The sequence below is a fragment of the Balaenoptera physalus genome (assembly GCF_965194825.1).
Source record: "Balaenoptera physalus genome assembly, chromosome: 12".
NCBI classification, from domain to species: Eukaryota; Metazoa; Chordata; class Mammalia; order Artiodactyla; family Balaenopteridae; genus Balaenoptera; species Balaenoptera physalus.
The window spans coordinates 39,989,247-40,015,274 of NC_138897.1; the positions used below are offsets into that span (position 1 = coordinate 39,989,247).

At 37.3% G+C, this 26,028-nt stretch overlaps 1 long non-coding RNA gene across 1 annotated transcript in view; it reads right to left on the bottom strand.

Moving 5' to 3' along the window:
• Positions 1–26,028, bottom strand: part of LOC309639254 — a 195,262-nt gene continuing 169,234 nt past the window's right edge. The window contains exon 2 of the long non-coding RNA XR_014251559.1: positions 1–25,756. This is a non-coding gene — a long non-coding RNA (uncharacterized lncRNA). The remainder of the gene's footprint in view (positions 25,757–26,028) is intronic.

Consider the following 26,028-nt stretch of genomic DNA (forward strand, 5'->3'; position numbering starts at 1 on the left):
CAGAGGGTTGGTTTAAATAGTTCATTAAGAGAAGTTCAAGAGGTATAACTGTAATTAACTCTTTCACTTACTTTGAACAAAAGTGATTCGATGAAATCTAACATACTTACCCTTAATAGTTCTAAGCAAGCCTTCAGATATTCTAGAGACATCAAAGAAAATAGGAGAGAGGATAAAGGAAGAATATAGAAGGCTGAAGAAGTGTATGCACAATTTAGGCTTTAATATCAAGCTCAACTTCATTATTGTCAATTGCCAGATATTTTTAAACCTCTGTTTTGCCCTTGGGTATAATCTGAGAAGGAGCATCTGCAGAACAAGCAGTGCTCAGGGCTTACTCCTGTAGTTGGAGCCAAGGGGGGACCTGCACTCTCTGCCTGGTGTTGATGCTGCCAGTGGGACTTCTGAAGTGCTCAGTCTTGGTGGGAGTGTGCATCACCTTCTTCCTTTCTTACCACCTCACCAAGGCCCTCACTCAGGAAAGGAGAGATGAGGGCTCTAATGGGTTCTGTGCATTAAATAACACTTGCTATCAGCAGGAAGATGGCCTGCTATAGCCATCACATGCAAGCCTTTCTTTTTCCATTTCTGTTGCTTCTATCAGAAATGCCCTTATCCCAGGTCTCCCCTTGTTAACTCCTATCAATGCTCTAAGTCAACTCAGATGCTTCCTTCAGGAGACTCTCCTATGCATTCTAGATAGTCCCTGCTTTCTACCTTCTCAATTGGAATACCTTGTCGGCACATGTCAGTCTTCTGACTCCATTTCAATACTTGGTCCCTGTTTATTGAATGGGTGAACAGATCATTTCTTTTATTTGTAGGTAGCATTTTGAGATAAGAGAGGGTGTAATACATTTGAATTCTAGCTGGTTAGCTCTGTAATCCTTGAGAACTTACATTATTCTCGATGTGAAAAATAAGTCTTCAACTGGGAAAACACTTTTACACATGCCCACATGCACAAGCTCACTTACACTTTCTTCATACCATCTTTCCCTGAAATACTAGCCAAAATCCAATTTCTTCTACAAACCTTGTTCAGTCTACCTTCCTCAAACTCTTACCTCCTTATATCTGGGTCACTCAGTGGGCATGTACATATGATATTTTACTTATAATTATTATTTTTTTGAAATGTTTTGTCTCCTCATCTGTGCTCTAAGCAATTGTGGGGTGGTTAGTTCTAAGCCATAAACCTAGGACATTTTCTTGATGATAACAGACACAGGATAGTGCTTGTTCTTCCCGTTAAAGTCTACTTTGATCTTTGATATCCTCCTGCTGCTCTTTCCATTACATTTCCCTCAAGGAGATGATAATACCCGATCATTTCTATATATGCCCTCTTTCTTCAGTGGAGGGCTAGTCTCTGTATCTCTCACAGTGCACAGTTTGATGCCCTGTCTGCAGTAGATGCCCAAAACATACTTGCTAATAAACTTATCTTCATGGATTTTTGTTTTGAGCATCAAAAAAATAATATGCCTGTGAAAGTGATTTGCAACAACAAAAGTAAAATGTAAATGTAAGGGATTAATGCTGCTATTCAATTAACCATGTGATTTGATGGTGATGGTTTAAATCCCGTAGGTTAATATGCAATGAATACTTCTCAGATTCACTTCCCTTTAAAAGGCACAATATCATACTGGTTTATAACCTCAAGTTTCCTGGTTAAAAAAGTATATTTCTAGCTGACTGTGTGTCATGCACTGGGGCCCTACACATCTAAATATTTAACAGGATTGCTTTATATACCTTTATGCCGATGTTGCCGATAATGTGATTTGGCTTCTGCCCAGTGGGTCCCTGGGCTTTTCATCATCCAGTGCATATACTGGCTGCAGCGTGCCTGGGCAGCAGCAATAGTGAGGTTGCTGAGGCATCGAATGCAATCAGAATGTTATTTAGAAAAGCTGGCTTGGCAGCGAAGCCTCACATACATCTTTTATTACACTGTATCTTTGTGACATATTATTTCTGCTTCATAAGGTCACCTGACCCTGAATGGGACCTGCGGTCCATTGATAACACGGCTGGATGATGGCCATGGCATGAGTTAGGACTGGACACAGAGAAGGATGAGTCTCCCAAAGTCCCAGACCACCTTGACTTTGTTCTCACACTTCTCTTGTGCTCCTTAGCTCTCCCTTTTCTCCCTGTTATTGGTGTGGAAGCAGGTTAGAAGCAACAGATGACGATTTAATCAAAAGCTTCTTTCCATGATCAGAGAATTGGGGGTGGGGCAGGAATCATAAGGAGTAGGTAAAACTAGCTGGCCTCACATCTTCAAGAAGTCCTATATGCACTCTGAACACTTTTTATGCATGGATTTTAGTCCTAAAATGAGAATCCATGTCCCAACATTTGGAGCAAGATTTGTTCCACTGGATCTATTTTTTTCTCTTCATATGTTTGGTTCTTACCACTGACCAGCTCTCATCTATGAACTCAGAATTCTACTATGAAACATTTGTGTATTCTTTGTGTTTGATCCCCTTCTACACAGAGGTCAATTTGTTCTTTGACCAATTCACTCAACAGTTGTTTATTCAGCATCTACTGTGTAGCAGTCACTGTTCTAGTTGCTAAAGAGGCAGCATCACTAAGACAGAGGTGGCCCTTTCCCTCATGGAATTTATGTTCTAGTGGGGACAGATATAATCAAACAAATAAGTAAATAAATAATAAAATGTCACTAACGATAAATATTATGATGGAAGCATAAAGAGGTGAATTGATCTATTTTAGATTGGAGGTGGTGAGAGAGGATCTCTCTGAGGAAGTGACATTAGATTGAGATCTTAGGACAAGGTGCAAGCAATGCAAAGGTTCTGAGAAGGAGCGGCTCAGAAAGGGCCTGGCCGCACAGGTGAGCTTGCTGTGTTCTTGGAACTAGGTTGAGGTCAGTGATAGCAGAAGGCCAAGAGAAAGGAAGATCAAGGCAAAGCAGAAGGCAGGACTGGATCTCACACATGCTTGGGGGTTAGATGAGGAACAAGGGTTTATTTCACGTACAATAGACTCTTGCTAAAGGAGTTAAAGCAGAGAGATGTCATGTTTTGATTTATATTATTAAAAAATCACTCATTTGTTTTTCTTAATAGTTTTGCCACACATGTATATATCTCTAAATAGTATAGTTTAATTTTTTAACTTTTATGAATGAAGTTCATTTTATGAATCTTTTAGTGTCTTTCCACTTTTGTTCTACATTATATTTGTGAGGAAAAAAAGAACAGTTATTCTGTATGTCAGGATTATGCTTACTTTAACCTGGAAAGTGTCACACGGGCGCTTTTGAGGTGCTAGAAAAGATTTGTTTCTTAACCTGTATAGTGGTTACACTAGAGTTTGTTTCATATGTAAGTGCTAAATAGTATAGCTAGGTGTATAAATATTTTGGAATGTATATTTCAAATAAAACTTTTAAAAAAAACTATTGTTCAGCATCACATTTAGTAAGTTTTTCCATCAAAGTATAAATATAAAGTTAAAAACAGTTTCCCAAGAGAGACTAATTATCCTTCCTCTCACAGTGGGCTTACCAGAGAAGCATAGCAGAAAGATAGGGAAAGGAAGAAGGATTCTTACTGTGTAGGCAACAAGCAGAGAGTTTAGGTGTGTTGCAGGAGAGAGAGTCATGATACACGGTGAGGACACGCTGGAAAGGCGGGGGAAGTTTGACTCAGCCTCACCTGGGTCACTAGCTGGCCTCACATCTTCAAGAAGTCCTATATGCACTCTGAACTTTGTTTCAGCATCTGTGAAAGGAGAGATAATCTAACTCATTGCTTGGCCCATAGGGGCTCATGTATACACATTTGTCTAATTGTCTACCTTGATTGTAATAGACCCTAACAGTAAACTCCTCCAACATTTCCAGCTTCTAGATTCTTTTACTCTGCAGACTAGGCTAGAATACTCACAGAACATTTGGTTTCTTCCAAAAGTGTTTGAGTTAACGTAAAATAGATAGCTAGTGGGAAGCAGCCGCATAGCACAGGGAAATCAGCTCGGTTCTTTGTGACCACCTAGAGGGGTGGGATAGGGAGGGTGGGAGGGAGGGAGACGCAAGAGGGAAGAGATATGGCAACATATGTATATGTATAACTGATTCACTTTGTTATAAAGCAGAAACTAACACACCATTGTAAAGCAATTATACTCCAATAAAGATGTTAAAAAAAAAAAAAAAAAAGTGTTTGAGTTATCACAGTGTGACCTGACAGTCAACTTCGTACTCATGGATGGAATCCTGAGACACCCGCACAGCCCTGAGCTCATGCTTGGCAAATGATCTTTAAGGCAAGGCTTCTCTTTTCAAGAGTACAGATTCTATAAGGTGAGTTCAACTGAAACATGGGTCAATGTCATTGATGTATTCTTATCCTAATATATAGATTCAACATAATTTAGAGTCAGATAAAACTGAGTTCAAATCCTGGCTCTGGTTGGTAGCTGGGCAATCTGGGTCAAGTTCACTTCCCTGAGTCTATATTTTTTTATATTTCCTCAGCTCTACAATGAGAGCACCAGTATCCACCTTGTATTGGGTTGGCTGAAACGTTCGTTCAGGTTTTTCCATAACATTTTAGTTTTGTGACAATCAGTGAATACAGCACAGTGAGCCCTCAACACACATTAGTCTCCTCCTTCATCTACATCTCCTGAAATCAAATACAATCAGGAGTTACAAGCTGAACTGGCCAAACATCTCCACTCCCAGATCATTTTCACCATCAGCATCATGGTGATAAACCAAAATGTCACTTGCACTTTGGGACAGGAGGCACAGAGCGGGTCAGTGCATGAAAATAATATAACATACCTTTCCTTTCAGAAAGAAATGTGTTGTTTCACTAGCTGACAATACCATGCTTCTTTTGCAGCACTGGGCTGAAGTTTAACTATTTTTTTCAAAAATATATTTTCCTGACCATGTGGGTGTATTCTGTCAGGCAGGGCAGCTGCTGACAGCTAGGCAATGAAAAGAGAGAAATTATGCAGACATTTGGCAGTGTAAATGTTAGAACAACTCAACTGTATGTGTGTTCAGGAGAGTTCAGTAGCTTAGGTGAATGCAACTCCAAGAAATAAAGTGACAGCTTCCCGGTAACCACTATGCTAATGGATGGGGTGGAGGGGTTGTCTCTGTTAGAGCAGGCACTTGGGAGACACGACTTCTGGGCTCAGATCCCACTCCCAACAACATCTCCCACTGTGATCCTGGGCGAGTTGCTGAACTTCACTGTACTTTATTTCTATTTCTCCATCTACAAACCCAAGCTAATAATACTTACCTCCACTGCAGGGGTGGTACAAATATTAATGAATTAATGAGCAGAACGTGCTGTGGAGAGAAGGCAGGCTATAGAAATATGATCATTTCCACAAATCTCTGATTTGTGCAGGGCAAATTCAGCAGCTTTTCTGAATGTTATGCTCATTCCCCTCTTCTTCACCTATAACGAACTCCTACGTCCCATTTCTGCTCCTGCGAGATATGGATGCTCTTGTCCAGGAAGTGATGAGCTCTTCCACGGCCCCCAAGTCTGGGTGCAGTGTGAAAATGATAAGGAGAGAGAGTCTGAGTCACAGAATGATGAAAATTGGAGAAAGATATAAGTGATGAAAGAACTTAACTTTAAAATAAATAAATAGCTTAACCATCTTCACAATTTTGCAGTTCTATCTGAGAGAACAATAAGCAGTAATGAGTGGGAATATTTTTACAAAATGAGTGCCACAATACAGAGAATATAAAATAGCTTAAATTAAACCTCATTTCCAAATTTATTCATGATGTGTTTTACCAAGAAGCAGTACGTTGTTATTTATGTTAGGATGTAGGGTAAGACAGTTCCCCTACTATAGTGTTTTGCATGGTTTCCTGCCCCCAGCAGAGGTCAGAGTTAAAAATCAAAGCAAGACAACTAATATCAGCTGTAGATAAAGCATCAGGCATTCAAATACAGTCTTAGGCCTGGGGAAACAAAGACAAAGCCAAATAACCAACGGACAAAATCCAGTTTTCAGACCAGTGTACGGAAAATTTTTATCAAACAGTTGGGAAATAAAAATTACATTACATACATGATCCAAGATCCCATTCATTGGTCTTCACTCTGGAAAGTATGATACATTTTGAAAACACTTTTTAAGGACAGAGAAATGGTGGTTAGTAGATTTAATGATCTTGCTCAGAGTTACAAAGATAGAGTGGTAAGATGGCGTTTGAACCCAAGCCTCAGTATTTATGTTTCAACTGCCTTTCCCCAACTTTCTGCAGAGAACAGTACTTGTAGCTTAGGACAAAGGAATTATCTGACAGATATTATATGTATCTGTTTTGCAAATGCATCCAAACATCTATCCATTCATCTAACTGTCCTTTAAGTATTTGACCAACACCATCACTGTACCATGATCAGTGCTAACTTAAAGAACTGAGCCAAAGTAAAGAAGAATACACCCTTTCCCTGAGCCAAGCACACAGGACTTAGAATTGTAAAGGCAAAAGGGTCAGCATGAGCATCTCAATCCACCAGAATTGGGCTCTTACCCTAGAGTAGTGGCTGCTTGAACTTTTCTGGGTGCAGTGTCTTTGGGACCAGAGACTTTGATCCCTTCAGAATAGGATTCCAATTCAACCCAGCCCCATGTGGAATAAAGATAACAAGATAATATTGGAAGAAAGGTACAAAACATATACTCTACTGAGTGTCTGTTTCCATTTCTTTATCAAAAACATGAGCAGTAAAAGAAACTGCAATCGTATGAAAGAAAGAAAACCAAGGGGACTTAGTTTACTCATACCCTGGTTAGAAAACCATCCCACTCACATTCACGCTTGTCCCCCACTGTTTAGCAGATCTGAATACCCTAGTCCTGCTATCATTTGCAAATGGGCCTGGAGATAGGAAACACCAAAAGGTAATATAAAGGACATAAAAAGCACACACTGCCTGTGTCCAGTTTCTCATAGACAAACTCTGTGTGATGTACCTACATAGTTTCCTATGCTATTCAGGATCATCTCAGAGGTATTTGAGCATGGAGGAATAAAAAGAATGAAATCTTTATCTTTATGTATTTGGAACAGCCCTCATCGCCTAAAATAATGAATGCAGATGACTCAATAAAATTCCTTCTACATAGATCTTACCAGCATGTACCAGTTTGCAACACCTTCTTCTCTCTTGAGCTCATAGTGCTTTTTGACTGTTCTACTTACCTGATGTAGAATCAGGTACTCTCTTTATGATTCATGTATTTCCTCATTGCTGTCTTAGTGCTGGTTGCTATAACAAAATATGGTAAACTGGGTGGCTTAAAAACAACAGAAATTTATTTCTCAGAGTTCCAGAAGTTGGAAATCCGAGATCAAGGAGTTAGCATGGTCGGGTTCTGGTGAGCATCCTTTCGGGGTGACAGATTGCTGACTTCTTTGTATACGCAGATGGTAGAAAGAGAGTGTGCTAGATTTCTGGCCTCTTCTTATAGGGATGCTAATTCCATTCTTGAGGGCTGCACCCTCATGACCTAATAACCTCCAAAACGCCCCACTTCCAAATATCATCACGCTGGAAGTTGGCTTTCAGCATATGAATTTGGGGGAGACACATTCAGTCCATAAGAGTTGCTATTTCAATTTTGAGTAGTTCCTCAATTTTGCACTGTTATACAACTTGTATTTATACCTTATGATCCCAAAGCGAACTATGTGAACTTTATGTCAGAGATTGTGTCTTCCGTATCTCTGTTCCCCCTCACTCTCCTGGGTGCCTGTATACTGTGTATCTTGAATATTTACTTATTAATGCACAGAACTAATGATTCTACCTGATGCTGAGGCCTGGTTTCATGTGAAATTCTAATACCAATGAAGTTTGTCTTTGGTGTTCTTTCATCTTATTGACAAGTGCCTGTATTTTTTCACATAATTCTTCCAACACAGTCCTGGTTGCCAAGGTGCTGCCATCTGGTTGGAGTTGCAAGCTATTATGAAAACAATCCAAACACCATCTTAACATCTTTCTTATCAAAAGTTATGAGTGGTCTACTCATTTATCTATTCCTTCCTTCCTTCCTCCTTTCATTCATCAATAAATTATGTTTTGTTCATAAACAATTTAGCGCCTACTACCATGTGCTGGGCTAGTGCTAACTAGTTGGTCTGGGGATTCAATGTTTTGTAGGAAAGAAAATCATTGCTTCTTTAATGGAGCTTATGCTCTTGTGGCAGAAGCTGATATTACACTTGCAAAATATCCATAAATAAGACCATTCCAGATGGGATGAGCACCATGAGCAAAATAAGGGGATAGATAAGAGACTTGAGAGGGCACAGAGGATCTCTCCAAGGAGATGACACTTAGTTGAGACATAAATAACAAAAGGTGTGCCATGCAATGATCTGAGGGAAAATTATCACTAAAATCTCAGAATTGGAAAAAAAAGAAAAAAAGCAGGTGCAGCCAAAGTGTAATTGATGAGTGGGGTGTTTCATTAGAAATAAGTTTGTCTGAAACAGCAGGAATCATAGCATGGGGACTTTGCAGGAGATGGCAAGAGGTTTTTATAATAGGACCAGAGAGGGCTGATGGAAAGGTTTAAGGAAGGGGATGAGATGACAGGATTTATAGCTTTAAAAGATGTTTCTGTCTGCTGTGTCTATGGGATCATTTTTTTCTAAATTGCCTTATAAGAACTAATGGGTAAATAAAAAATTCAGTTTATAGAAATTTTCTTTAAGACCAGATTTGTTAACCTAATCTTTTGCAAAAAGTCAGAGAATCTTATCAAAGAAACCATTTTGCAAGTTCGCAAGAACCTGTATTGCAGATGTATGCATCTGGAATACTTCTGTATTCTATGCATGCCTGTGACTTTTTAAGTTTGCTGTTTGACTTTGAGCACATCACAAACTCTCTGGGCCTTAAAAATGAAGAAGTTTGAATGAGATGATTTTTAAGATCTCTTTCAGCTCCAATATTTTATGAGCATGAAATTAGTGCATTAGAAACGGATTAAAATCTCAGAAGCTATAAAATATCCTTTCTCTTCAATCTTGTGAGTGAAATGAATCAGAGATATTGCTACTGTTCACGATGATCAACATGTATGCAGCATTTTACAGTCTGCTAAAGATACATCCATTGTACCTTTTAAAATTACATAATACTGAGAAGTAGGTATTATTATTGTTTCTGTTTTACAAGTGATAAAACGGATGTTAAGAGGAATTGCTGTTGTAAAGAAGATAAACAACTAGCTAGTGGAAGAAGCAAGAACAGAACCAGAAATTCACTGTATAGACAAATCAAGAAAATTGTACTTTATGCTTCCATATGGGATTTTGATGGCTATATAGGCTTCTCTAGCAATCAACTTTCCACCTCCTTAGCAAACAATAATACCTGGTTTATTTCTCTACTTACTTATTAACAGTTATTGAGAGCGATCCTAAGGTTGGTAACTCAGCCCTTTCTTATGGTTCAAAACATAAGAAAGTGTGGAATAATGATCAGTTGCTTTATTACACCCACACTGTTGGTCAAGGTCTAACATACATGTTATATGTTGTTAATGTTAACGTGATTGATGACATTACTTAGACAACTGCCAAGGTTTTACTGTTTTCTCTGCACAAGGATAGCTCTTGTGTGTAGGAAACAGATGTATATGTATCTGTTTTGAGGTTTTATTTCACTTGAGTGGCCCTACTGTCTTCCACCCCTCTGACATATGTTGGTGTGCACACACAGACACACCCTCCACAACCACCAGTACAGACTTTGTAAGCCCATGTGATGATAGAGGGCTGCCACTCTATTATCTGAGACACAGTCACTGCCTGTTGAAACTGGAGGAGATTTTTGTACATATTTTCCCTATCAACCCTCCTTCCTTCCAGATAGGCTTTTAAAATTTTGACTGCATTTCTTAGCTGAACTTTGGATACTAATGTGTTGTGTGCTAATAACTCATAAATGCCAAATTTTTAATCCTGTAGATCACATATATCATTATATATATGATGGATCCAAATCAGAAATCAAGCAAAGCAGCAGCCTCATATAAAATCATACAAGGATTGGGTCCAAATTATATTAGAATCACCAAGAAGAGTTTGGCAGTAGAAACATTTCAAAGATAAACCTGTTGAAATGGCATACTTTTGACAGCCTTTTCTGGAAGTTCAGTGGCTTCCTCCCCACCCCCTCTCCCTTTCCTTCCTTCACGTCAGACTGGGCCATGTTTGAAATTCCTGAGCCCACCACGCTCGTGCAGTCTTTACATATGCACTCATCTCTCCTGAGGAAAGATTTCAACTTCATGGCAAAACTGAAGAAAGCATGTCAGAATGCTGTCGGAGAGGGAACCTTCTTTTCTACAACTGTTTTTGGATGCCAGCCAAAATTTCCCTTTCTGGCTTTTACTCTTGACACTATTTCCCCATGGAGTAGAAGGGATATTTTAGCAACTGGCAGGTTTTAGCAGGGCTCCTCAATGCCAGCACAGGCAGCCCAGAATTCAGAGCTCTGACTCCATTTTCACGTTGATATTAAATAAACATGTCATTTAAAGACAACGCTGGCAACTTTTCTTTTGAGGCTATCTGGGGAGATTTTTTAAAATTTTATTTTATAAAGGGTTTTATATAAGACATCAAATAGTTATGAGAAATGTGGCTGTGCTTTTTATAACACAAGAAATGTTAAGAGCAGAAATTTTTATAGACACTGTAAGAACTTTCAAGGGACTAAAAGGCTCAGTGGACTCTGAAGACAGATTTCACCTTCAGAAAGAGAATTCAAGTTCATCTGAGGAATCAGCAAGTTCCAAGGGTTGGGATCCTGGGCCGGGTCCCTGTTGTTGGTTGGGCTCTCCCTTTGAAAGCCACTTTGCACTTAACTGAAAGAGAATTGTTTCATGTGAAAAGATTTTGTAACAACACAGCATACAAGGTGCTGGTGTCTGGGAATGGCCAAAAGATATGATTTAGGCTCTGGATTTGCTGGAAAGAAAAATGTTACTGTATTTTGGTGGTTCTCAGTGCCCCAAATGAAGGTAACTCTTCTGTGTGTGCATAGAGGTGTTTCATTAAGGAAGACTTTTTCTCTGGATCAATTTTTACCCTCCTGTAGGCTGGGGACTCTGTGTTGCACTGTGGGCTACATGTAGAAGAAAAATACTAGCTAGGTGAAATTCCCTGCAGAAAGAAGAGCTAGTTTCAGTGAAGACAATTTCCAAGAGAAAGGATGGGTTGTCCATGAAGGTGGACAAGTAGTGGAAGTCAGGAAATGGAAACTAAGAAATGCCATATGAGATTAAAGATTTAGATCATTACAATCAAACTGAATACAGTTAACTGGAATGTGTATTTCAATAAGCACATATTCTCAGAAGTTGAGAATTATATGCTAATAATGTATCTTGAACTCAGCCTTCTGTCCAGCAAGAATTCAATTATAAGGAATGTTTGGCCTAAAACAATGGCCACATGAGTAGCCTGTGACTTTGGCCAAGACACAAGCAAAGACTGAGTTAAATTAAGCTGAAATTATTGTTTATTCTATCCTTAGAATTTTTATTCTAAAGGAGGATCCATTTAGTGAGAGCTGTCAGTGTCTCTAAACCATAAGTCTAGGAAGCTGATTCAATTCTACCACCTTTCCTAGATCCAAAACATCCAGACTGGAAACCAGATGGCTTGGATTGTTTTCTGGAAGGAAGAGAATTTGTAGAGAAGAGAAATATCCTGCACATGTATAAAAGAAGGTCTCTGCACAGGAGCTACCCGGCAGTTTTGTCTTTATCAAATATGTTCTCCAATCCCAAGACTTCACCTTTTCTGTTTTTCAAAAGCTCTCCAAGGACTTGGTTTTATTTCTAGCACAAGCCATACCCCAGTTAATTCCCACTCATGTTGACTTCTCTCTCTTCAAGTTCCTTATACTCATAGTCTATGTGTAACCTGTACCTGGATGTTGTAATGTAGTAACTTTTTTCATTTCAACCAGAAATTAACCTATTTAGTTTGATATTGTACTTTGGCTCCAGCATAAAGATCCTATTAGTCTTGTTGGTAGCCACATCCCTCTCTTGACCCATATTAAACATGTTGCCTACTCATATTTAGAATGTTTCCATCAGTAATAATGTAATGATAAAAATAATATGTGATCATTTTAGAACACTTAAAAGTACTAAAAGATTAAAAACTATAAAAAATACAAAATAAAAAATTATTATCTTTCTGTAAAAAATACAGAAAGATAACAATTCATAACTAATTTCCAGATATAACTAAGTAAAAAATGTAATATATTTATTTCAAGTTTTTTCCATAAATGTGTTTGTTTCTATTTTCTATGTATGTGTACGTACATACATCTAATTAATCTAAATACATAGAACAATTATACATATATGTTCTTAATAAAAACTAAACTAATAATATATCCTGTTATTAAAATATAAACACATATATTTTAACAAAATATTTAACAAAATATTTTAAAAATATTTTAACAAAAATACATTTATATGTGTAAATGAGTTTATATTCCATTTTTTATTCAGAATTACATCGCATAAATATTTGTAGATGAAATTTTCCTCCTATTTATTACACATTAAAAACATATCATTAAACATTATTCTAATTTTAATTTAATTTAACTAATTGTCCTTTCATTAGCAGATAGGATCCTCCCATTTTTGTCTTTTGCTGGTACGTATAAAGCTATGATAAACAATCCAGTAGATGGATTTCACATGCACAGTATCTTTTGAATTATTTTACTTTATTATTACTGGTAAGGTTAAATATTGTAATCTAGTTTTCAGTTTATTTGAATTTTGACAGGCTATTGTCTGTTCATGCCTTTCATCTACTATTCTGTTGTTTTTTTCTGAATTATTTGTACATGTCTTTAGCTCTTTATTTTTCATTTCTATTTGTAAAAAAAAAAAAGCACATTTATATTAAACATTTTCTTATTTATCATTTGTTTTCAATTTGGCTTATGATGTTTGCTGAATTTCAGAACTGTTCTATTTTTGATACAGACATATTGATTGTTTCTCACACCCCCAAATGGCTTTCTTCCATAAATTTTATGCTTAGAAAAATCTTTCTCATCCTGGGAAAATATCAGTCTTCTCTGATATTTTCTTCTAGCTTTCTATTGTTTTATTAAAGAGAAAGGTTTAACACTTTGATATACCTAGTGTTTTCCTAATTCAAATTCTCATAACAGTTATAATATAGAATAATCCAACTTTTTGCCATTGATTTGTAATGCTGTTTTTATTTTTCTTCAGTTATTGCTATTATTGTTTCTGCCCACCCCCCCTTTTTTTTTCTGGGAGAAATCTTTCTCAACCAAAATATTTGTCAACCAAAGGTATGGCTATTAGTCCCACTCTATCAGCTTGAGCAGTGGCCAAATCTTTTGGGATCTTCAGTAGGCTTTTTGTGCATGTTACCAGCTCCTGCTCCATTCTGCAGTACAGATTGTCATCCAGAATTTTCCACTTTCCCCACTGCCTGGTTCATACTCTGAGGTATGTAAAAATCTATGCATTACAGGAAGTCTTGCTTCCTTTTCTTTCCTTAGCTCATCCGTCCATTTCAGTGCTATACCTGCAAGTGGATAGCTCTGTCCCTTAGGGATGCCAGTTGCAGCTGCCTGTACTTATCCTTGAAATCTTTCTCTAGGCTTTTCAGTCCCCCTTCACTCCTCAGTGTTCTGGTTAGTCTGGATCCTTTATTTATGAACCAAGAGTACCAGTAAGAAGAAGAGTAGGTATTGTTCTATTGTATTGGCATGCACCCATTCTAGCTCTTTTTCATAGGGTATGGTGTAAAGCTATGGTATCCAATATTGTAGCCTTTAACTCCACGTGGCTACTAAGATCTTGAAATGTGGCTAGTCTGAATTTAGATGAGTTTTAAGTGCAAAATACACATTGGATTTATTAAAAAATGTAAAATATCTCATTAATGTTTTTAATATAGATTATATCATGAAATAATTAATATTTTGGACACATTGAGTACTATAGACTGAATGGGTTTGTGTCCTGCCCAAAATCCATATGTCAAACCTAATGCCCAATGTGATGGTATTTAGAAGTGGGGCCTTTGGGAGGTAATTAAGTCATGAAGGTGGAGCCTTTATGAATGAGATTAGTCCTCATATAAAAGAGACCCCAGAAACCTCCCTCACCCCATCTGCCATGTGAGAACACAGTGAAAAGATGGACATCAATGAACAAGGAAATGAACCCTCACCAGGCAATGAATCTCCCAGCAGCTTGATCTTGGACTTCTCAGCAGTTAGAAATGTAAGAAATAAATTTATGTTGTTTATAAGCCACCCAGTCCATGATAGTTTGTTATAATAGCCTCAGCCAAGACAACTAAGTTAATAAAATTTCACTTTAAAAATTAACTTTACTTGTTTCTTTTTTACTCTTTTAATGTGACTACTACGAAATTTAAAATCTCATGTGATTCACATTTGTGGATTGCATTATATTTTTATTGGATAGCACTCTATAGTTGTTTCACTATTTTCATTTTTAGTAGCATGGCTGTGTTGTTGCAATTAAGGGAAAATCTTCCCATGTTCTGGAAATAGATTGATTGCCAGTTTTTGGTAGTCTGGGTATATTTCCTAAAACACAGGAGACTTTATTCCCCTCAAGTATGTTCTTCTTAATGCTGGTTTCTGTTTTATTGGTTAAACAAAGTGGTTATGTGATTCTGCTTCTCTCTGCGTCTAACCAGGTGCTTAACATTGTGTGTGTGTGTGCGAGTGTGTGTGTGTGCATTCTTTTATCAAAATTTCAGCAGTGGAGAGAGGTGTCTTTTAAACCTTTCTCAATTGGATGCTGAGTAACTGTGCAAAAATGTACATTCCTTGATGTGACATTTACTCAAAGTATGTATTCTCTCCCTATGTATAACTAAGAAGTGGACATAACATGGTCTTTGATGTCATGGAATCCTGATATCAAGCATGACACCTTTGAGCTTTGTGGTCATTGCATAATTTACTTTCTTTCTCTTAGCCTCTGTTAACCCATCTGCAATAGGGGGTAATCACAGTTTTATTGAAGGGTTCCATTACTCTCATCGCACCTGGCCTAGACCTCTCCACTCTCCTTCCTTCTCTAATTTCACGCATTTAGACCCACTTGGCACAAAGGTGAGTTGTCAGCAAACATGTATTGGCTATGTGATACTGATGGTGGGGGTGGGTAGTGAGTGATTTGCTGAGGAGAAAGAGTGCCCTGGTGGCTGTTAGATTAGGACCTAATTCCAATGCAACTGTCAGAATTTTACATATTTTCATGCAATAGATTACAGAAAATAACGATTCAGCATGCCAACCTTGGCATCAATAATGCCTACAGCCCGAGGGTGATGCCAATCCCTTTAAGAGATATGAGGAATGTATTTACCTTAAGCTTCTTTTTGAAAGAGCCCAAGACATTTCAAAGCTTTCAATTTTCGCCAAATAGAGCTAAGACTCTGTGAGTCTCTTACATGCCCTCATGAAAAATAGAATTTCAGCAAGACATTTGATAAATTATCATAAATATAAGACCAATAAGTGCCTTAAACAAGAATGGCAGTCTCCTGCCAAAGGTGCAATGTGTACAGAGATGATTGCAGGGCAGCGGGCTGCGGACTGTCATGGCACGGGGCCACTTTGGAATGAGGAAATAAGTAATGACGGATGAATGGTAAAATGTTCTGACTTGGTAGATAGCACCCAGGTCTAATATTCTCCTTGCCCATCTGAAGCCCAGTCTTTTGAGTTCTGCCAAGTTTGTCTGGAAATCTGTGAGTTGACCATTTTGGGCTATTTATTAATGTCCAACAAGTTATAGGATGTCAGCAAAATGAAAAGTGTGTGGGGTGGAAAGGAGACTGTTCTTTAGCTTGGATTAAAGAAAAACTGAATCTTGTTGATTATGAGCTCCAAATACCTCTCTACTGATTAATACTTTAAAGGAGGATAAAGCTTCCAATATTGGTTGGTGCTAGGGTATCAGTAGGTATTTCTGCTTTCTAGTTTTGGCATATTTATGTTCTTCTTGAGTTTCCATTGTTTATGATCTTTCTTTTTTGCTCTAGGCTCTCAGGATTAAATCCTATTCCAGATCCAACGTCTAAGGTATTTACATGGGAAGATAACCAATCTAAGTAGCCCAAGGTGTGTGCACACACAAGATTTTCATAGTGCGAAATGACAGAATGTTAGGAAGGTCGGGGCGGTTGGTGGGAGGCTTTTTTGGGTTAGGGTTTAAATATGCTACAAAACAGGCCTACATTATTTTGCATTATTTGAATTATAAAGTTTCTTATATGTAATACACTCAAGGATTTGTAATATTTATATACATCTACATGCACTTATATGTATGCACTCTTTTCACCAGGCCAGTCTTTCACATAAGGTGGTTTATGTAATTGCCATTTTGGTATGATTTGAGAACCACTGACAATGGGCTTCTTTTTCCAAGTGATAGTCTCCATTAGTTTGTTACTGAGGTCAAAGATAGTGCTTTGTTCAGAGAAGCAGCCCAACACAGTAGAAATAGCATGAGCTTTAGAACTAAGTAGAACTGGCTGTGAAACCCATCTGTATCATTCACTAGCTGGGTGACCTTCTGCCTCAGTTACCTGTCCTATAAAATGGGGAAAATAACTGACCTGGAAATGTTTTACAATTCATTGAAACAATTTATTGAATGTACTATGCCTGCCATATGGTAGTAGCTCAAAAAATGGTATTTAATAGTATTAGTCACACTGATAAGTTGCAAACAGCTCGGTACAGGGTCTGTGGAGCCCTGACAGTCATTCATCAGATGTGGATAATGGTTTGATGTTTCCAATTCCTTTATTTACCTTCTGTGTTGCTGAGCATGAGTTTGGGCATTCGCAAAGGAGGATAAAGAAAGGACATCAGCACAAATGTCCTTCCTGGACCAGACACTAGAAAGTCACCACAGAGTTGAACACAGGTCACTAGTCCCCATACATCAGTATGTATGTTATCTGGTGACTTGATTTCTGAATATGCTCCTATCCTACACTTGACAGAAATTATATTTCTTTTACTTTTAGCTGATATGGAGCCAGGCTGTGAAGTAAGTGATGGTCAGTGTCATCAACCTTTTCCTGTAGTTTCATCCCTACTCTTAATATCTAGTCCACCATGGTCACCTGGAATCTTTATATTTATTTCCCTTCCACCAGTCAAATTTGCTTTAGGAAAAAGTCTGAGACCTTTTTTTCCCTTTAGTGAACATGAAAGTTTGCAGTTTACAGAAAACACTGTCCTGAGTCCAAAGAATCATAATCTTTCTAAGAAATTTCATACGTGTTGGACACGCAGACGTTTTGTTGGGTTGCAGGAGTCTTCTAAACATTGTCCTCCATGCTGCTGAAATCTCCTCACCCAATGTAGTTTATAGGTATAGTTTATATACCATAGTTGTATATGGTACTTCCTTTATTATTGATAAACTTCCAGCAGGTAATAACTTTTATCTAGATTTTTTAATAGAAATTTTGAAGGACAGTTCTCAGCAGGTGAGAAGGTAGTGGATAAATGCAGAAATGAGCCCCATTTTATAGAAAGACCAGACCATTATAAAGATAACTGCAAAATGATGAAATAAGACTTCTTAGGGGGTATTTTATTGTACTGAAACAGGGAAAGAGTATGAATTAAATAATACATATGCCAAGAGTATATTTTAAGAGTTTCTATGTGTTCCCAAGCAACACACATTTTTTTGGAGAAAATTTTCATATAGTGTTTTTTAGGCAGAAATAGAATACATTAAAAATATAGAATTAGAGGAACAAATCTCAGGTAACACATTTCGGAAATATATGTGTAATAGAAAAGGAATAAAAGGAAAAAGATTTTGTAGCCATGATATTCTTGTTAACCTAAGAGAGTTAAGACTGGGGGTGGAGTTTGGGAAGAATTTAAGGCACAGACTGAGAATATAAGGGGAAAAGTTTGAATTGTGGATAAAATGAGGTACTTTGCGTCTATATGTTTTTTAGTTTCATGGGCCTGCCACTTGCCAATCACTTCTACTGGCCTGGTCTCAATCAGCATCAATATACCCAGTGTTCATGATTGCACCTTGACTTTCTTCCTTCAGGGAGACCCTTGAAAGTGTCAGCAGTTCTCTGAGGGCATCTGAATCTTTGAGCAAACAGTTTTCATCAAAGATAAACACGGTTAAAAAGTCAAATAGTTTTACTAAGTGTAAAAAAAAAAAGCATCTCCCCATCCCCAATTCCTGCTCCCTCAAGGTAATTCTTTTACCTCTTTCACCTGTATATTTTAGTGTTCATTTTCATGTTTACAGGTACCATTTTTATTCTGTTATTTCTAAATCTTCCAGCTAACCTTGGAAAAATGAGTTCAGCTCTGTTACATGCACCACCCTCTGCATACACACATCAGCCCAGACCATTCCCTTTCCACCCTCTCTTAATATAAATAAGGCATAATTTTGAGATCACTGTGCAATATTCAGTTCATTATGACTATGTAAATGTTATTCATAGCTAAGCCATATGGTATACTAGCTTTGTTTCTTTTCTTCAACAGTCCTTTTTTAAAAAATTTAATAATTATATATATTTATTTACTTGCTAGGATTTTTTATGTACCAATAAATAAATCATCCTTAAATAATCTGACAGTTGTAGAAATATCCTCTCTGTTGGTTCAAATGAATCATCTTCTCCTTCTTTTTATTTTCCTTCCTCCCTCTGTCCCTTTCTACTTTGCAGGAATCTGGGCTCACAGTTCTCCATGCTTGCTGTAATCCTGGGCTCTCCTTTTATGGAAACTCACATGTTTGAAAATTTCCTTATTCTCCATTTTACACTTGATCAATAATTTATTCTAGATTGACAATCATTCCTTTCAGAATTTAGTAACGTTATAACTCGATCTTTGGTATGTAATTATTGTGCTGCCTCTTGGTAGAAATTTTGAGGGTTATCACTTGTCCACAGTGTTGTGAAATTTCGTGATAATATGCATTGATATGTGTCTTTTACATCTATCATGATTAGCATTCAGTGGGTTCTTTTAATTGTTTTCTAGAAATCTGTATTCTTTATTTCTGAGATATTTTTTGAATTTTTAATATGATTTTTTACCTTTAAGGGTATTTTTGGTTTTTTTGTTTGTTTTGTTTTGTTTTTTTAAGGTATTTGTGCTTCTGGATTTTGAATTTTTCATTTTGCTATGATATTTTAAAATTTTAGGTTCTCTTTATTGACCACTCTGTGTTCCTTTTTAATAAGCCTCTCTTTGTGTTTTATACATGCACTATCCATTTATTCCTTGATTCAGTCAATACTCACTAACTTTGCTATCCAGTCAGGGAACTATTCATGGAAAAGATGAATTTTAAATAAAGCATTGATAGAGTTGAAGAATGAGTCATTCAAATAACGGGGAAGCAAATGCCAAGAAATAGGTTTATCAAAGGTCCTGAGATGAGCTTGTATGAATGATAGGCTAGGTTATTTGAACCAACCCTACCATTACAAACGACCAAACATTCTGGATAAATACACTTTTAAATCTTCTTGAAAAGCAATAAGGAACTGACTTTAGGGAAAGAAATTCTGATGTAGAAATGTCATTTTCCACTAGAAAGAACAAGAAGATTTTGGAGAACTAAAAGAATCCAGATCTAAGGCTGGAAATATACAAGATGAGCCTGGAACATCTTGTCAAATCTAAAAGCAAAGAAGCTGCTAAAGAATCCCAGGTCTTGTCAAAAGGACTCAGGAACCAACTTGAAGAGATTTTGAGTATCAATAAGAACGGTAATTGTGATAGATTGTAGCAGATCAATGACATATACGTGCATTGGTTTATAATGTTATTTAAGGAAAAACAAACTTCATTGATTATCTTTGGAGAATGCTAGAGTACCAACTTTTTATTGTGAAAATTGGTTTAAAAAGGTAAAAGTTAAGCACTTATCATGCCTTTCCTATCTATACAAATGTATCTTAAGAAAATCCAATATTTAATGGTAGAAAGTTTTTCTTTAATAGAAGTAATCCAGTTACTAAAATGAATAAAAAATATAGAATTAAGATATTTTGCAACCTTTAATGAAACAATGTGACTATTTCTAGGCATTGATTTTTCAAAGTTCAAAATGTCATGAAAAGGTAAAGACCCAGGCATTATGTCCTTCCTGACAGAAGTACATATCGTCACCTATGGAGAATTCTTGCCCAAATTTTGAAACTAAGTTTGGCTAAGTCTCTAAATTTAATTACCAATAAATAGGAATTATCAAGATAGAGAAACATGTTTAATAATACCAATTGGATGTAATTAGCAAAATCCACAGTGTGAAATACTCTATAAAACATGAAACAATTTATTCAAAAATAAATTACAAGATGGATAAAAAGGGAGAGAGAGAGAAAGTAAGAGAAGCCTACAGATTAAAAGATGATTAGGCAACTACATTGACCATCACAATGCCACAATTTGGATCCTGATTTGAACAAACCATAAATAAAATAAAATAAAATAAAGTAGAGTAAAATAAAACAGAATAGAATAAAATATAAAAACATAGACAATCGAATAGATTTGAAATCTGACTTTTTGATGATATAAAGGAATAATTTTTATTTTTTTAGTGTGTTAATGCTATTGTAGTTATATATATTTTTAAAGTACTATCTTTTAGTGGTATGGCCTGAAATACTTATATATGACATGTTATTATTCCAAGATTTTCTTCAAAATAATAATATGGGATAGGAAGTGGGTGATGATTTAGAAGTAAAATAAATGATCATAAGCTGGCTCATAGGTACACAAGATTCATTACACTGTCCTTCCTGCTTTAATATATGCCTTCAATTTTTATGATTATTATTTTTCTTTAAAAAGGGATTAGACTTTTTTTACCACTGAGAATATTAATTAATTATAGTGTTTTTCTAAAGTTTTCTTCTCTTGTCAAGGTTTTTCTTTTCTTCTAATTCCCTTTATTGTTTCTGTTTGAGTGTTTCTTTTGGAGGCTGTTCTATGCTCCCTGGAGACTCCAGGCTCTCTGTTCATAGCTGAGCTATTGAGACTCTGTGTGTAGAATGGGACTTACTAGTGGTGAGTTCCATTTTAAGGGCCAGGGCAGGCCCTGAGCTCCAACTTCCAGAATCTTTATAGATTTCTTATTGGATTTGTAAATTTTTTCCAAAGAGTGTCTTCCAAATCTCTTCACCTGGAGGAAGTGAATGAGATGGGTTAGAGGGGGTAGAAGCGTGGTTGCCAGTGTTCTGGAAGCTAGAGAGGGATCTTCGTTTTTAGTATATAAAACTTTCCCCTACTTTTATTTTTAAGTCTTTCTTTTCAGCATGAACCCATACTCTTAACTTGGTCTAATATTCCTGAATGCAAAGTATGGGAGACCTTCAAGAAGTTGGAGGAGTAAGACGTGGAGATCAGCTTCCTCCCTACAAATACATCAGAAATACACCTACATGTAGAACAACTCCTACAGAACACCTACTGAAGACTGGCAGAAGACCTCAGACTTCCCAAAAGGCAAGAAACTCCCCATGTACGTGTGTAGGGCAAAAGAAAAAACAGAGGCAAAAAACTAGGGATGGGACCTACACCTCTGGGAGGGAGCTATGAAGGAGGAAAATTCCCCACACACTAGGAAGCTCCTTCACTGGCAGAGATGGGAGGGGGGCAGGGGGGAAGCTTCAGAGCCATGGAGGAGAGTGCAGCAACAGGGGTGCACAGGGCAAAGCGGAGAGATTTCTGCTCAGAGGATTGGTGCTGACCAGTGCTCACCAGCCCAAGAGGCTTGTCTGCTCACCTAGCAGGGCAGGTGGGGGCTGGGAGCTGAGGCTCTGGCTTCAGAGGCCAGATCCCAGGGGGAGGACTGGGGTTGGCTGCATGAACACAGCCTGAAGGGGGATAGTGTGCCACAGCTAGCTGGGAGGGAATCTGGGAAAAATTCTGGAACTGTCTAAGAGGCAAGAAACCATTGTTTCGGGATGCGTGAAAAGAGAGGATTCAGAACACAGCCTAAACGAGCTCCAGACACGGGTGTGAGCCACGGCTATCAGCGCAGTCCCCACAGATAGGCATGAAACACTAAGGCGGCTGCTGCAGCCACCAAGAAGCCTGTGTGCAAGCACAGGTCACTATCCACACCTCTCTGCCCAGGAGCCTGTGCAGCCCAACACTGCCAGGGTCCCGTGATCCAGGGACAACTTCCTCAAGAGAACACACGGTTTGCCTAAGGTGTTGCAACGTCACGCTGGCCTCTGCTGCTGCAGGCTCACCCTGCCTTCCACATTCCGTACCCCTCCCTCCCCCCGGCCTTTGTGAACCACAGCCCCCTAATCAGCTACTACTTTAACCCTGTCCTGTCTGAACGAAGAACAGACACCATCAGGCAACCTATACACAGAGTCAGGACCAAATCCAAAGCTGAACCCCAGGAGCTGTGGGAACAAAGAAGAGAAAGGGAAATTTTGCCCAGCAGCCTCAGGAGCAGCAGATTAAATCTCCACAATCAACTTGATGTACGTTGCGTCTCTGGAATACCTGAATAGACAAAGAATCATCCCAAAATTTAGACGGTGGACTTTAGGAGCAACTGTAGACTTAGGGTTTGTCTTCTGCATCTGATTTGTTTCTTGTTTTATGTCTATCTTAGTTTAGTATTTAGAGTTTATTATTATTGGTAGACTTGTTTATTAATTTGGTTGCTCTCTTCCTTTTTTTCTTTTATATATAGATATATATACATTTTCTACTTTTTCTCTTTTTGTGAGTGTGTATGTGTATTCTCCTTTGTGTGATTTTGTCTGTATAGCTTTGCTTTTACCATTTCTCCTACGGTTGTGTGGGTACTTTTTTTATTGTTTTATTTTTAGTATAGTTTTTAGTGCTTGTTATCATTAGTGGATTTGTTTTTTGGTTTGGTTGCTCACTTATTTTTTTTATTACTTATTAAGTTGTTTATTCTTAAGAATTTTTTAAATTCTTAATTTTAATAACTTTTAAATTTAATTTAATTTTACTTATTTATTTTTTTTCTCCCTTTCTTCTGAGCCGTGTGGTTGACAGGGTCTTGGTGCTCCAGCCGGGTGTCAGGCTGGTGCCTCTGAAGTAGGAGAGCCGAGTTCAGGATGTTGATCCACCAGAGACCTCCAGGCTCCACATAATATAAATCTGCAAGAGCTCTCCCAGAGATCTCTGTCTCAATGCTAAGAAGCAGCTCCACCCAATGGCCAGCAAGTTACAGTGCCGGATGTCCCATGCCAATCAACAAGCAAGACAGGAAAACAACCACACCCATTAGCAGAGAGGCTGCCTAAAGTCATACTAAGTTCACAGACACCCCAAAACACACCACCAGACGTGGCCCTGCCCACCAGAAAGACAAGAGCCAGACCCTCACAACCAGAAAAGAGGCACCAGTCCCCTCCGCCAGGAAGCCTACACAGGCCACTGAACCAAACTCACCCATGGGAGGTGGACACCAAAAACAACAGGAGTTACAAACCTGTGGCCTGTGAAAAGGAGACCCCAAACACAGTAAGTTAAGAAAAATGAGAAGACAGAGAAATATGCAGCAGATGAAAGAGCAAGGTAAAAACCCACCAAACCAAAAAAATAAAGAGGAAACAGGTAGTCTACCTGAAAAATAATTCAGAGTAATGATAGAAAGGTGACCCAAAATCTTGGAAAGAGAATGGAGAAAATACAAGAAACGTTTAACATGGGTTTAGAAAAACTAAAGAGCAAACAATGATGAACAATATGATAAATGAAATTTAAAATACTCTAGAAGGGATCAATAGCAGAATAACTGAGGCAGAAGAACAGATAAGTGACCTGGAAGATAAAATAGTGGAAATAACTACTGCAGAGCAGAAAAAAGAAAAAAGAATGAAAAGAATTGAGGACAGTCTTAGAGACCTCTGGGACAACATTAAATGCAACAACATTCAAATTATAGGGTTCCCAGAAGAAGAAGAGAAAAAGAAAGACACTGAGAAAATATTTGAAGACATTATACTTGAAACTTCACTAATATGGGAAAGGAGATAATCAAGTCCAAGAAGCACAGAGAGTCCCATTCAACATAAATCCAAAGAGAAACATGCCAAGACATGTATTAATAAACTATCAAAAATTAAATACAAAGAAAAAATATTAAAAGGAGCAAGGGAAAAACAACATATAACATACACTGGAATCCACATAAGGTTAACAGCTGATCTTTCAGCAGAAACTGTGCAAGACAGAAGGGAGTGGCAGGACATATTTAAAGTGATGAAAGGGATAAAACTACAACCAAGATTACTCTACCCAGCAAGGATTTCATTCAGATTTGATGGAGGAATTAAAACCTTTACAGATAAGCAAAAGCTAAGAGAATTCATTGCCACCAAACTAGCTTTACAACAAATGCTAAAGGAACTTCTCTAGGCAGGAAAAACAAGAGAAGGAAAAGACCTACAATAACAAACCCAAAACAATTCAGAAAATGGTAATAGGAACATACATATCAATAACTACCTTAAATGTAAATGGATTAAATGCTCCAACCAAAAGACATAGACTAGCTGAATGGATACAAAACCAAGACCCATATATATGCTGTCTACAAGATAACCAATTCAGACATAGAGCCACATACAGACTCAAAGGGAGGGGATGGAAAAAGGTATTCCATGTAAATGGAAATCAAAAGAAACCTGGAGTAGCAATTCTCATATCGGACAAAATATACTTTAAAACAAACACTATTACAAGAGACAAAGAAGGACACGACATAATGATCAAGGGATCAATCCAAGAAGATATAACAATTGTAAATATTTATGAACACAACATAAGAGCACCTCAATACATAAGGCAACTGCTAACAGCCATAAAAGGGGAAATCAACAGTAACACAATAATAGTAGGGGACTTTAACACACTAGTTTTACCAATGGATAGATCATCTAAAATGCAAATAAATAAGGAAACAAAAGCTTTAAATGATACATTAAACAAGATGGACTTAGTTTATATTCATAGGACATCCCATCCAAAAACAACAGAATACACTTTCTTCTCAAGTGCTCATGGAACATTCTCCAGGATATATCATATCTTGGGTCACAAATCAAGCCTTGGTAAATTTAAGAAAATGGAAATCGTATCAAGTGTCTTTTCCGACCACAATGCTATGAGACTAGATATCGATTACAGGAAAAAAATCTGTGAAAAATATAAACACATAGAGGCTAAACAATACACCACAAAATAACCAAGAAATCACTGAAGATATCAAAGAGGAAATCCAAAAATACCTAGAAACAAATGACAATGAAAGCTTGATGACCCAAAACCTATGGGATGCAGCAACAGGAGTTCTAAGAGGGAAATTTATAGCAATACAATTCTGCCTCAAGAAACAAGAAACATCTCAAATAAACAACCTAACTTTACACCTAAAGCAATTAGAGAAAGAAGAACAAAAAAATCCCAAAGTTAGCAGAAGGAAAGAAATCATAAAGGTAAGATCAGAAATAAATGAAAAAGAAGTGAAGGAAACAATAACAAACATCAATAAAACTAAAAGCTGGTTCTTTGAGAAGATAAACAAAATTGATAAACCATCAGCCAGACTCATCAAGAAAAAAAGGGAGAAGGCTCAAATCAATAACATTAGAAATGAAGAGGGAGAAGTAACAACTGACACTGCAGAAATACAAAGGCTCATGAGACATTACTACAAGGAACTATATACCAATTAAATGGACAACCTGGAAGAAATGGACAAATTCTTAGAAAAACACAACCTTCCAACACTGAAACAGGAAGAAATAGAAAATATAAACAGACAAATCACAACCACTGAAATTGAGACTGTTATTAAAAATCTTCCAACAAACAAAAG